This window comes from Apodemus sylvaticus, chromosome 1, assembly GCF_947179515.1.
Source record: "Apodemus sylvaticus chromosome 1, mApoSyl1.1, whole genome shotgun sequence".
In the NCBI taxonomy this organism is placed as follows: domain Eukaryota; kingdom Metazoa; phylum Chordata; class Mammalia; order Rodentia; family Muridae; genus Apodemus; species Apodemus sylvaticus.
Window position 1 is genome coordinate 86,613,725 of NC_067472.1, and position 15,251 is coordinate 86,628,975.

Sequence of the window (15,251 nt, forward strand, 5' to 3'; positions counted from 1 at the left end):
AAAGGAAACCTGTTCCAGAAATACTAGGTTGGTTTAGTTCATGAAGGTCAAAAATGAAATATGCCACATTAGTACAACAGGAATAAAACACAGCCAGATGAATACACCATAGAGTAAACGTCAACACCCTTATAATAGAACGCTCAATAAGCCTGAAGTGGAAAGGGACTTCCTCAAGCTCTTCAAGGGCATTGAAGTGAAATTCAGACCTAATAGCAAAAGACTGAATCTTTCCCCCCAAAGATCATGATCAGGACTGCCCCTAGAGGCACTGCAGGTGTGGCTGCTGTGTCACATATGTGTCGCTAGGTGGCAGAGAAGAGAGAGACTATGCTCATTGTTCAGCGTTCTGACCTGTGAACATCTGAGTAGATTAATAGCCCTAACACTTCCTGGAGGATGTGGGGGGAGGGAAGCAAGGCAAGATGACTATCAGTATGGTGCTATTAGGTGCAGAGAGGTAGCTAGCCTGAGATGATCACCAGTCATCGCCACTCAAGCCATGCCAGACCATGCTAAGATGACCCCTGTGCCACAATGCACTGGTGGGGCATAGCACCCCTGAGATAATAGCCCAGACACTTGGAGACCCCAAGTGCCTCTAAGCAAGTAGGTGGTGGAGAAATGGAAGAGAAAAAGAAGCAGAGGATGTGTGCCCAATGAAGAGAGACAGAACTGAAGACTCAAGGGGTAGTAAGGAACAGCCTGTTGTGAGTAGCCAGTGATAAACAACCTAGGACCTGTCCTGTGTAGCCACCAGGGGCCATGTCTGGGCCTGTGGCCTTATAGCATCAGGTATCTGTTACCACAAAAGGCCAGGCAGATGTCCCTGGTCTGGGCTGCCATCAGGGGACATGCTGATATCTGAGGGCTGTGCAGAACTGGCCCCATACCTTGTCTGGTTATCTTAAGAGAACTGGCCCTGAAGGTACAAGAACAGGAGAGCTACCCCCAATGCCTATGCAGCTGCAGTACTCCAGAGAGTGGGCCCATACATTACCCAAGAAGCACAGTAGCCCAGGAAGCACAGTAGAGCTGGCCTTGTTTGCCATCAGAAGGCCCCTAAGGGCATGAGGATGAGTGAGTGGGCCCTGCCTCTTGTCTGCTGTACTGTTCAGTTATTGAGGGAGAGATTCCTTCCCCTTCCCTGTGGCAGGAAGGGGAGCTGGCCCCCTGGGCTCATGAGAGCAGGAGAGCTGGCCCTGCCCTCTTCCCACACCTCTGTATCAGCTCCTGCCTCCAGTTTCCTTCCCAGTTTGAGTACCTGTCCTGAATCCATTAAGTAATAAACAGTAATGTGGATGTGTAAGCCTTTCTCCCAAAGTTGTTTTTGGTCATGGTGTTTTATTGGAGCAATAGAAACCCTAACTAAGATAAACATTCTGCCTAGGACCACAGTAGCCACAACTGGCAGGATCTGAGGAGTATTTCCTACCGTGCAACACACAGCTACATGATATTCTTCTAAGAACCATAGAGGGCAACAGAAACCATGGACCAGAATACCACTCAACAAAGACAAGAACTGATCCCAGCATATAGAATTGTAATCATCCCAAACCCAGATGCCTAAATGCCAGCATAAAAACACAATGCCAGCCAGAACATATCTCCACTAGAACCCAGCAACCCTGCCACAGTAGCCCTGAGAAACTCAATATAGCTAAAGCATAAGACTCGGATTTCAAATTAGCTATTATTATTATGCTCAAGGTCCTTAAAGAGGATTGGCATAAAGCCATTTTTGCAATTTACAAAACAGCAAACAGTGCAACGAATGAAGAAAACTGTTCAAAACATGGAGGTATAAATGGTGTTAAGAGGGAAAGGAGGAAATGAAAATTTTAGAAATTCAACAGGAACTTCAGGCAAGCCACGCCAACACAATACCAGAGATGGAAGAGCGAATTTCAGGCATTTGAAGCCAAGATAGAAGCAAAGGACACCTTGGTCAAAGAAAACGTTAAATCTAAGGAAGTTCTGGCATAAACATCCAGGAAGTCTGGGAAGCTTTGCAAAAATGAAATCTGAGAATAACGGAAATGGAGGAAGGAGAAGAAACTTGGGTGAAAGGCACAGCAGATAGATCCGACAAAATCATGGAAGAAAATTCCCCTAACCTAAAAAACGAGGTGCCTATCAAGTAGAAGAAGCATATAGAACACCAAATAGATTGGACTAGAAAAGAAACTCCCCACAATACATAAAATCAGAACACTAAATGTACGAAACAAGAAAGAATATTAAAATATATAAATAAAAAAAAACCAAGTAGCATATAAAGATAGACCTATCAGAAACCCTCTGGCATTTCAATGGAGATTCTAAAAGCCAAAACAGCCTGAACAGGTGTTTTTCGAAACTCCAAAAGACTACAGATCCAAGCCCAGAATACTACATCAAGCAAAATGTTTGAGCACAATAGGAGAAGAAAGGCATTTTATGATAAAGCCAAATTTAAGTAGTATCTACAAATCCAGCTCTGAAGAAAGCACAAGAAGAGAAATTTTAATCTGAAGAGGTCTACCCCACCTAGAAAAATTTAAGTCATTGAAAAAGAAATTCAAGAAGTTATAAGAAGATGGGAAACCTCCCATGTTCATGGATCTGTAGGCTTAGTATAATAAAGATGGCAATCCTACCAAAAGCAATCTACAGATTCAATGCAATCCCCATTAAAATTCCAACACAATTTTTCAAGTCCGTGACATTTTCAGTTTCATATGGAAACATAAAATTCCCAAGATAACTAAAACAATCCTGAGTAATCAGAGAACTGCTGGAGGGACCATCCATTATTGTTGATCTCTGTACTACAGAGCAACAGTAACAAAAACAGCATAGTATTGCTACAAAATAGACACGTTGACCAAGAAAGGGGATAGCAATTGAAATGTAAGTAAAGAAAATATCTAATAAAAAAAAAAGAGAAAAAAGGAAAAAAAGAAAAAGAAAAAACTCAGACATAAATTTACATACCCACAGATGCCTGAGTTTTGATAAAGAAGACAGAAATACAAAATGGGGTGGGGGGGAGGGAGATAGCATCTTCAACAAATGGTGCTGCTCAAACTGGATGGTTGCATGTAGAAGAATCAAAATAGATTCACACTTACCACCATGCAAAAGTCCCAACTCCAAATGGATTGAAGAACTCAAAAAAAAAAAAAAAAAAAAAAAAAAAAAAAACAGATACACTGAACCTGACAGAAGAGAAAGTGGGGAATAACCTTGAACTCATTGACATCAGAAAAGACTTCTGAACAGAACACCATTAGCCAAGTCACTAAGATGAACAACTTAGTGTTCATCTTAGTAAATGATCTTTAGTAGGATTGAATGGAATCCTACAAAACTGAGAAGTTTATGCATGGTGTAGGATGCTGTCATTTGGGCAAAGTGGCAGACTACAGAACAGAAAAAGATTTTTATTTTTTACCAACTACACATCTTTTAGAGAACTAATATCCAAAATATACAAAGAACTCAAAATATTAAATATTAAGAAAATAGATTAGCCCATTGTAGAAGGAAGGGTGGATTACAGATCTAAACAGACAATTCTTAGAAAAGGAAACTCAAATGACTGAGATACAGATAAAGAAATGTTCAAGGACCTTAGCGATCAGGGAAATGCAAATCAAAACTATGAGATTTTTCATCTTCCACCTGTCAGAATGACCAAGATCAAAAAACACAAGTGACCACTCATACTGGCAATGATGTGGAGTGAGGGGAACACTATTCATTGCAGCTGGAAGTACAAATTTGTACAGCCATCATGGAAATCAGTGTTATTATTCCCCAGGAGGCTGGGAATAGATCCTGCTTCAAGATCCATCTATACCACTCTTGGACAAATACCCAAAGGACATCCTTTGGTATTTTATAGTAGTACATCTTACTATAGAGATACTTTCTCAGCCAAGTTCATTACTGCTCTACTCATAAGACCTGAAGATTAGAAAGAGCTTAGATGTCCATCAATAGATAAGTGGATAAAGAAAATGTGGTTCATTTACATAATGGACTATTACTCAACCACTTAAAAGTGAAATAATGAAATTTATAGGTAAGTTTCCCATTGCTTATGCTTATCACAGACACCTGCTAACCCACTGTGGGCTTTCAGACCATGACCAACCTCGAGTACGCCTTCATTGCCATTAAGCCAGATGGTGTGCAGTGCAGCCTGGTGGGTGATGCCATCAAGCACCTTGAGTAGGAGGGATTATTCCTGGTAGCCATGAAGTTCCTTCCAGCATCTGAAGAACACCTGAAGCATCACTACATTGATGTGAAAGGCTGTCCTTTCTTCCCAGGGCTGGTGAAATACATGAATTCAGCTCCTGTGATGGCCATGCTCTGGGAGAGGCTCAATGTGGTGGAGATGGGCTGGATGGCATTGGGAGAGACCAAGCCAGCTGTCTCTAAGCCAGTCATCATGTGAGGGAATTTCTGCATTCAAGTTGGCAGGAACCCCATTCAGTGGAAAGTACTGAGATGGGGGTAAATATGGGTTTTAAGCCTGAAAAACTGATTGACTCTAAGTCCTGTGGCCATGACAGGGTCTAGGAATAGAAGTGGATAAACCAGGGTCCTTTTTCAGCATTACTGATGGGTCCCTGGATACAACTCTTTATTTAGTTGAGTGAAATGATCATCTTTCCTAAAACAATAATCAATGAAGACTTTGGAACTGAAAAAAAAAAAAAGAAAGAAACTCACAGGTAAATGGTTGTAGCTAGGGAAAAAAAAAAAAAACACTCTGACTAAGGTAACAAAGACCCAGAAATACAATTACGGTAGGTATTCACTTATATGTGAATGTTAGATGTCAAGTTTTTGATAAGGAAGATCCAATCTGTATAACCACAAAGGTTAGGTGTAAACTAAGGGACTAGGGTACAGGGATGGCTCTCCCTAGGAAGCTGAAATAGAATAGAGTTATGCATGGATAAAGTGTGTGTGTGGGGGGAGGAACAAATGGAAAAGGAACAGGGAAAGGAGAATGAAGGATATAATGTGGAGAGGGACAGCTATGATTAAGGGATTGTATGTAAACCTAATCCTGAAGAAGCTTCCTAAGTGATATACATGCATATGAAGGCAATATAAATAAATCCCCCAGCTAATGGCGAATACAGAGTCTTAACTGGACATCTCTCATCACCACGTTAAACTCCAGTCTCAGAAATAGGTTACATTTAATTAAATTGTTGGCCTCAAAAGGTTTCTATGGGAATCCCAAACAAACTAGGCTATTGCCAAGACTATTGATTCCTCTCCACAAACAACAGCACAGCCCTGATGCTGAAGACATCACTACATAACTCACTGAATATGAATAAGTTAAACCTGTACCTATCTTGAGCTTTACTCACTAGTGTTCACAATATTGGAAGGTACTTTGATTGCTACCGAAGGAGAAAGGTAAACACCGACCCAGCTACACACCCTTCAGCTTACAATGACAACCTGCCTGCAAGATGCACAGGGTGCAATAGTGGCAAAAGCCTATGAGAACAACCAACCAATATCTGGTTGGATCTATGACCCATTCCATGGGTGGAACCTGTCCCTGACACCATTAAGGTGGCCAAGAAATCAAACTACAAAGGCCAGAACCTAGGAGGAAACCAAATACTACTGTTCTGCTAAAGGGACATAGTGATAAAATGGCTCCTAATGACATTCTGCTATATTTATAGACCAGTGTCCTGCTCATCCATCATAAAAGAATCCTCCTCTTGCAGCAAAAAGGAACAAATACAGAGACTCACAGCCAGGTAATGTTCAGAGAGTGAGAGACCTAAGTAGGATGTCTCCATCAAACTCCTCCCCCTAGGTCCCGGGGAATTCTGCAGAAGAGCAGACAGAAAGAGTGGACGTCCAAAAGGGTAGAGAACACCAAGAAAACAGGGCCTTCTAAACACAGCAGAATCAATGCACATATGAACTCAAAAAGACTAAGGCGGCATGTGCAGGGCCTGCACGGGTGTGCACCAGATAGAGCCCCAACTGTAGGAGAGGAAATGGACACAAGTCCCCCACCCCCTACCCAGAAGCTAGCTTTGATTTATAACTACTCGAAAATGAAAAGTTAGTTTTGTCCTATAGAATCTCACTAGGAATACAAACCACTTCCATGGGTGGGCCTCATGTTCAAGCTACCAAATAGTCAACACAAAACAAACTCCATGGTATTTTCAGGGTTCTTTTTCTCATAATGTTTTTATGAAATACGTGTGTCTCTGTGTCCATATGTGTTTTTTATTTGGCTATTTTCCTTTTGTTTTATGTTTTATTTTTTTCTTATTGCAACTTGTGTGTTTTGTTTTATTTTATCTGATTTAAATAATTATTCTTTATGTGCCTTTGTTTTCTACAGAGAGACAGGAAGGGTTTGGATGCTGACGGAAAGAGAGATGATGGGAGATTTCAGAGGAATTCAGAATATATTGTATGAAAAAATCTAATTTCAATATAAGAAAAACAAAAAATTAAAAATTAAAAACAAATGCAAAATCTTGTATTTGTGACTCTTGGAATGATGTTCCCACAACTTAATATTAAACTCCAACCAGTTTCTATATCTTTCCACAGTCCTGAAAAATTAAAGGTTAATTCTGCTTTCAAAAAAGAAAAGATAGGAAAGAAACAACCAAATCACAGAATGGGCCATAGAAGTAACTAGAGGTTTCTCAAAAGAAGAAATACAACTAAGTAATAACTATATTTGAAATAGTCAGCATCATTAGCCATCAGGGAAATGCGTATTAACACTGCTTTAAGATTCTACCTCTTCCCAGTTGGAATGACTATCAGAAATAAAAAGAACATTACAAATGCTGGCAATGGGAGTGCTTACCCATTGTTGGTGGAATTATAAGTTGGTGCAGCTAATATGGAAATTAGCATGTAGGTTTCTCACAAAGCCAAAAATAGACCTACCATATGATCCAGTTGTACCCCTCCAGGGCACTTACGCAAAGGACTCCAGAACCTACCAGAGATGCTTGCACATTCATGTCCACTGCTGTTCTATTCATAGGAAATGGAGTCAGCTTAGCTGTCCATCAGCTGATGGTGCGGATACACAGTGGCATTTTATTGGGCTGGAAAGAAAAAATGAAATTGGGAAATGTGCATGGAATGAGTCTAAGTGAAAAATACTGCACTAAGGAGGTCACCCAGGACCTTCAGAAAGGTAAGCAGTCCATGCCCTCTTTCACATGGAGATGCTAGTGTTGAACTTTGTGATTTGTGTGCTTGCTTTGAAATGTCTACAGTAGCAGATAAGAGACCCGAAAGGGCAAGAGGAGAGTGAACATGTGATATGAAAGTAGAGAGACGAGGAGTACTACAGGTTAACAGTGTAACAGTGTAAGTGGGATGGGGGCAGACGGCAGGAAGAGGAGGTAGGAGAGGTGAACTAATGCAAACATATATGGAGAGCCCTTATGAAAACAAATATGTCATAAGCTAATTCTAAATATATACTTTAAAAAGAAGTTTTGACAATGGTGGACAATGCTTCTTCCAAAAGACAGACTATTAAACAAAAAGCTCAGTATGAGGCATGGGCTACCTCCCTATCCCTTTTCCTAGTCTTCCAAGACAATATGGGCTCTTGCCCATGGCTCTTGGTTGCCCACCATAACTAGAGAGTGTTGAAGACACAGTGCATGTTGGTTGTGGGATGCAGAGAAATCAAGGTGAAACTAACCTGAGGAACTTCCTCCTCACTGGCTAGCTTTCATAGGGTGGAGGGTGCTATAGAGGTTATGGTTTAACCCAGCAGCAAAACCTTCAAAGTTATAATACTGAGCTGCCAAGAAAGATGTGCCCACTAGTGTAACAGTGGAATGAGGATTATGTGGATAACTGATTAGATTTGAGTCCCTGAGAGAGAACTCATGCCTGACACTAAACCTGGTCTGAAGCTCAGGAGGTCATAGACTCTGGACTACTAGCTCATACCTAGACATAGTCATAGGTCATAGAAAACCTACTACTGTTGTTTTGTTAAATTGTCATTCTGCCAAGCTGCCTTCTAAATATTTATATTTGTACCCATAGATGGACGCTGAACCTCAAGGAGAGAAGCTTCCTTTAAGTGAGCAGCAGTCAATGCCAAGGCTCACACCTGGTCAAGTTGCTGAGAATGAATGACTTCTGAGTGTTCACCCCTAAATGGGACACCAGTGTTCCCAAGGCTCAGGGAACACTGGGGAAGAAGCAGCAGAAAGGATATAAAAGCTAAGAACAGGGAGGGGGAGCGTTTCGAAGTGCAGGCTTCTGGACATGTTGGTCATTGTCCTCATGAACTCTTTGAGGCAATGGTTGCCTGCCCAAGAGCAAGCCATCCAGATCAGTTAATATTTTAGAAGGTAGTCAGTTGGACTCAGTAGATTACAAAACAAGGAGGGGGAAAATGACATGAAAGGAAGAAATACATACTGGTGTTTTAGAGAAGAGGGGAATCTGGGAATGGGTAGAACAAGATATCGTGTATGCATGTATGAAATTGTCAAACAAAACTTTAAAAGCATCTTCTATTCTCCATGAGCTACTTTTCCCATTATATAGGTCTATGTTTTCATGTGCTTGACTGTCTCCTTTCAAATACAAACTATAGAGGGAATGCATGGGGTTTATTCATTGTTACATCTGAAACAAAGCAGGCTCTCAGTATGTATCATTGAACAAATGAACCAGTGATGGGGATTTCCAAACACAAGGAGACTAAAAGATGCTAGGTGTCTAACATTTCAACAAATACTCACTACAGGAGCCTATGGGGGAAACACAGAACCAAACACAGAGACTCAGAGACTGCTACCTAGAGGAAGCAATGTTACGAGCTGGACCACCAAGAGGCTCAAATTAGACAAATGGGGATTAGGAGAACAAAATTCAAATGGCATGTGGTTATTCTATAGTTTGTTCTTACAGTTCTTCAAATTATGTATCTGTGCCCTTTCTGTATGAAGGAGGCTCTGATGTGGATGAGTGCAGCTTAGAGATCAACCACCAAAGATGAAGATACAGAAATCCTGTACTTTGTACTATTGTGGCTTAAATCTTAAGTGCCCTCCCACAGGCATATGTTTTATTTGTTTTATTTTAGGAGGAGTATAGGTGTTTTGCCTGAGTACCATGCACATGCCAGTGCCAGAGAAGGGTACCAGAACCCTTGGAACTGAAGTTACAGATAGTTATGAGTCACCGTGTGGGTGATGAGAGCCAGACCCACTAAGACATCTCTCCGATCCCCAGTATCATGTTTTAAATGTTTGCTTTCTAGTTTGTGATGCCACTTTGAAGACCGCGAAGGCTTTAGGAAGTTTTGCCTGCCTGGTAGAAGTAGGATGGCCCTTTAAATCGTGCTTTACTCTTGGGTTCCTGCTCTGAGTTCTCTGCTTCGAGGCCCAGGTCCGATGTGAACAGTTACTACTGTGTACTCTGCCACAATTGTGTTAATCCTGAGATTTGCCAGAAAAACCAACTCCACCATTTTGAGCCATATTTGAAGCAAGCTTTATTAAATATTAAATACTGATCAAGAAATAGGCTTTGATCAGGACCATTCCCTGGAATTTCCCAGCTGAAATGGCTTTGAGCCATGTGCTACAGGGGCTTATAAGGACAGACCTGTAGGCCACCATACTTGCCCCGAGGCTTTGTTATTTCCCAAGAACTACAATTCCCAGCATTCCAAGTAACCTTGTTCCTGGGCAAGTGGCACTTATAGGCTAATTTCAGGCATTGCAGTTACTCTGTTTTACCTTTCTCACCATGATAGATTGTGACCCTCTGAAACCACAGGGCAAGATAAAATTTCCTCTCTTAAATTAACAACAAGAAAAATTAGCCAGTACAAGTGGCAACGCAATATAGACCAGACTGAAGAATATAATATTATAGAAAATTGGTAGGGACAAACACATAGTATATGCTCTGACTGATACGTGCCACTAAAAGTAAGATTTCATAGAAGCAAAGAATAATAGTGGTTACTTGTAGCTGGACATTGGTTACTTTGTGGGTTCTTCTTTCTTCTACCTTTCTCCACCCTCTTTCTTCCATCCTTTTAACCCTCTAACACTGGATAGGAGAGAGAAAAGGATAGAGGGGAAAGGGGATGGTGCTATCATTAGACTCCTTCCTGCTGGTTAGGGGGCATCAACTTCCTTGGGACAAGTTTGATCTTTGCCGTCAGAATATCTGATTTCTTCTTCTTTCTTCTTTGCACATGACTACTTAACAATTCATGACCAACAGCAACCAACCAATAACTAACAACCCACCCCAAGGATCCTAGCACTTATATACCCTCTGAAAAGTCCCCACAATTCCAAATGTCACACAATCACAGAAACCTACTTGCTGCTGGCAAAATCACACCCCTGCTAAAGAACGAGGTAAATTAATAGTCAGTTGTTGTGACAATCAGAAGTGGCCATGCCTGGAATTAAAATGAATACATATTCTCATAATATTTCTGTTGTTTTTTTTTAAAGAAACCATACTTTAAAACTGTCATTACAGTTACAAGAGAGAGGTTGACTAAATAAGTGGGCCCATAAGTACCATGGGATAGGCAAGACTTGTTAGTGCTCTATGCCACAGTAAGATAACTCTAATTAACACTAATTAGTTGTCTGTTTCAAAACAGCTAAATGAGAGAATTTCAAATGTTACCAACAGAAAGAATTAATAGGCATCTGAGATGATGGATAAGCTAATTATCATGATTCGATCATTATATATTGTATATATGCATCAAAATGTGTTGTTCCCAGAAACATGTGTCAACATAATATGTCAAAAATTATTTGAAAATTTTTGAGACAGTTTCCCTATGTTACGTGCATGCGTGCATGTGCATGTGCGTGTGCGTGCGCATGTGCGTGCGCATGTGCGTGGGTGCGTGCGTGCGTGCGTGTGTGTGTGTGTGTGTGTGTGTGTGTGTGTGTGTATGTGTGTGTCTGTATGGCTGTATGGTGTGTGTTTGGGGCAATATACCACACATGTGTGTACCTGTCTGTAAGTTGACTATTTGTCTTCTTCAATTGCTTTCCTCCTTTTTTTTTTTTTTTTTTTTTTTTTGAGCCAGAGTTTCTTTCTAAACCTGAAACTCACAAGTTAGGCAATGTTGGCTGCCTACAAACATCAAGGGTCCTTCTGTCTCTACCTCCCCAGCACTGGGATAGCAGGTGAGCAGTATTGTGCCCCCCCCCATTTTTCTGTAGGCATAATGGGGCCTCGAACTCAGGTCTTCCCTTTTGTGTGGCAAGAAATTTTGGGGCTGAACTATTTTCCCCCAGTGCCTTGGGTTGTTCCCTTGAAAGACTTGAAGTCCTCCTGCTTCAGTTTCTCAAGAAATGGATATGAATGTCCATGCCTGGCCTTTGTAGACCTTTCAGAAGGACAAGATTTAGAGCTTAGAAGCTGGTAGAATATGATTAGCTTTGTTCCAAGAGGTGCACACAAATGGTACCCTTGTGGACCAGAATAGAAGCTTTTAAGAAAGACATGGAGTCTAGAAGAAAGAAAATGGAGATGGCATGTTGGAGGGAGGATATAGGGAGAGGGAGAGGGGAGGGAAGAGGAGGAGGGAAGAGGAGGAGGAGGTGGTGGAGGAGGAGGAACTACTCTGGACATTTGTTTGGAGACTAGTAATCAGAGCAGCAAGAGAATAAATAGAGACCAGGGTATACGGCAAATGAGTTTTTCTTTGGCAAAAAGGTGCTTGTGTTATTACCTGGATAGCTTTGTATTTAAGTGATTATGTGGCCATAGAACTTTTCATAATTCATCAAAATTCATAGGCCGTAGAAAGTCAAGAAAAAAAGAGTAGGTGGCAAGATTATTATTTGAAGTTCAATTCAATAAATATAATTTATTTTTCTATAGAGTCTTTTATATGAATATTGCCAGTGGCTTTATGGTCTAACAAGACTGACTTTGAATGACTTAAGTTATTTGCTTTCAGGCCAAATGAACATTTTAACTTCCCCCTGAACTAAATGAAGTGATCTACAGCAACTCTTGATATAATTTCCGTCACTCCACTGTCTTTGTTGCCTCAGCTCCCTTGCTGAGCTCCAGAACAACACGAAGTGGTAATTGCTGCAGGTGTTCCTCTGGGGGTGGGGTGGGGAGCGCCAATCCCCCTAGAATGGCTTTTAGCACAGTGCTAAGCAGGGGTCTTGGGACAGAAGCAAGCTAATGAAGATGCCACAATCTGGACAGTGCCTTGGACTATGCCTGACACTGTAAGCAACTGTCTCAGGGGTAGCCATGGCCCAAACCAGGCTCTGGATCCTGGAGATGCAAATGTGACCCAAATACAGCCTTGTCACCCTGCCTTACCACACCTCCTTCTCACACTTGAATGAACAGTCATGAGAAAGGCCATTTAAGTATTTGCTGCACTCTCTGCGGAAAATGACGAGCAAGGAAGACCTGCATACTGCACAGCAAAACCCAAAACTCCTTTCTCCAGCCTCCCTCTCTCCTCACTCCACATTCCCTAAAACTTGCTCATAAATCAAGCCTCCCCGAGTCTCCCCTCCCCCTGCCTCAATTCCACTCTTTCATCTTTCTTCATCATCTAGACACCATGTGAGAAGGCAGGTCTGGGGCAGGGGATCCTGCGAGGATTTCTGCTAGTGTATTTTCCTTCTTCCAGCACCAGCTAGCCTGAGCACATCTGAGCTATCAAATGCTGTTATCACCAGCACTTCCTGTTGCTGTGGAAATAAATCTTTGATTTAGACCAAAACAATAGAAAAAAGAAAGGAAAGAAAATCAACCTTATATAATTTAACATGAGCAACAAATATTTACTGGCTTTCCTTGCACTGTGGGATACGCCCTTCCGTAAGAATGGAGGAAGTCCCAGGAGGAATGGATGTGACCTTTTCTCATTCTCACAGCCAATGACAAGTTCTCTAGAGTCAGCCTAGGAGTCAAGCTGATTTTTTTTTAAAGTATGGTAAAATACACAGGACATAAAATTTATCATTCCAGCCATTTCTAAGGCGACTCAACTCCCTCCACCATCTGTCTCCAGAGCTTTGCTGTCACCTCAAATGGGAGCTTTGTCCCCATTAAACTCTCCCCACTTCCCTCTCCCCAGGCCCTAGAAACCTCCATTCTGTCTCCATGAGTTTGACAACTCAAAGAACAGGAATCATACATCAACTGCTGCTCTTTTGGGGTGGCATATTTCATATAACACAACGTCCTGGAGACTCATCAGATTGTAACAGGTGTCAGATCCGTCTCCTCCTAAAGACTGAATTACATTACCTTGCATGTGTGCACAGTGCCATGTTTTCTTTGCTCATTCTTCAGTGGCTGGACCTGAATTTACTACCACATTCTGACCACTGAAAACAATGCTACAATCAACATGGATGACTTAAATAACTTTTTTCTTCCACCAGAAAAGTCTGAAGTTCATTCTATTCCTCCTGGACTTTTTATCAATTAGAAAAATAGCACCCACAATCATTTAAATATTTCAACCTTTCCCTGCTCCCTCCAATATAATTGGCAACACCTCTATCTGGAGATGTATAATTGAATGGGAACTAAGCCTGACCAGGGAACACCAAGGTATGGCCTGTAATAAGCCAATTAAACTCATCCCTTTACAAGTTTAGAATCAGTACTTGTTGGGAGGGTGGGTTGGTTAGTGTTGATCTCTGTACTTGTACAATACTGGATGATAGGAACAGTGGGGACTCACTTAAACCAGTGCCTCTTCTTTAAATATAGAAACTGAGAAAAGGTAATTCTAAGGACAAAAGGTAAACCTTATTATACAGGAAGAAAGATAGGAGACCAAGCAAAGATAAGAAACTTACATACCCACAAACAAGGCAGACATTTAAATAGCATTTCTTATCTTGGCTTGGCTGCCTAAGTAGGGTATATTTCTCATCCTGGGGGGTCACAAGAGATTCCTTCATATCTTTCTAAGGAGTTTCCTCATTTGCTTAAACTATTTTGAGTTACTGCTCTTCTGTGTAACCCTATGTATCAATATAATCTATTGATACATTCATTTCTGTCTTGTTTCTTGCCAAAGGCAAAAAAAAATAGATGAAAAGGTAATTTTCTCTTTCCTTCCAACTCCTAAAGCAATAACTGCACTTTTATGTATGGAGGTGCAGCTGTTCTTGTTGGGGTGTGTTTGAGTGTGTGCTGGTGACAAACTCAGGTCTCATCCTTTGGAATGCCAACCATCTTCTTTGAGACAGGGTCTCTCATTAGTCTGAAACTCACTGACCAGGCTAGACTGCATGGCTTGAGAGCCCCAGGTATCCTCCTATCTCTACATCCCCAGCACTTGGGCTACAAGCACATGACCACCATGCCTAGCATTCTCAAGTAGGTTCTGGGTATTAAACACAGGTTTTTGTGCTGTTAAGCTAACTGGACTATCTACCTAACCACATTTTTAGTTTTCTTTTATTATTGTTACAGTTCACTGTCCACTATGGTAACTATAAACCCTGCATGACTATCATGTTCCTGGTGCATGGTTCATCTGTGTAGAACATCTAATACATGTTAATCAATACCAAAGTTGGACATAAATCATCTCATAGATAACATTATGTTGGTTGCCTGTTAAAGTGGTATATTGGTTACTTTCCTTGAATGTGACCAAATACTTAACTGAATCATCTTTAGGGAAGAGAGGTTTTGGCTCACAGTTTTGAATGCACAGTCCGTCATGCTAGACTAGGCATGGGGGTTGCCAGGGAAATAGAAAGCTCAGCCCAGAAGCGGAGCTTTATGTATAGATTTCAAGGGCCCATCCCCAACTGACTCACCTGCATCAGCCATGCCTTCTGATACACAGCCTCCCAAAGCTAACCATCCACTGAAATGGTATTCAAACACATGAGTCTATGGGAGACCTTTAGCATTCAAACTCTAATGAATAATTTGAATACATTCAGTTTAATAAAAGTCTATTAAGTTTCATTTTACTGTTTTTAATGTGGCTGTTAGAAAGCTTTAAATCACATAAATGGACAAGTTGTATCTCTCTTTTACAATGTCGATGGATGGTCAAGATCAGACTCTTGGTCACAAATCATAGACACAGATTTTTGTTGTTGTTGTTGTCGTCGCCGCTGTTATTGAGTTTAGAAACTCTTCTGTATGAAGCACTTACCCAGTCAAAAGTTGGCAATGAGGCTGACCATGGACTCCATCTGGAG

The 15,251-nt window shown here is 41.2% G+C and overlaps 1 non-coding gene and 1 pseudogene across 1 annotated transcript; both read left to right on the top strand.

Annotated features, from left to right (window-relative positions):
* Positions 1–255: 255 nt before the first annotated feature.
* On the top strand, positions 256–390 carry LOC127676555 (small nucleolar RNA SNORA17). Its single transcript, XR_007976024.1, has one exon. It is a non-coding gene; the product is annotated as a small nucleolar RNA SNORA17 (small nucleolar RNA).
* Positions 391–4,135: 3,745 nt separating this feature from the next.
* LOC127679335 (nucleoside diphosphate kinase B-like) lies at positions 4,136–4,575 on the top strand (annotated as a pseudogene).
* Positions 4,576–15,251: the final 10,676 nt, after the last annotated feature.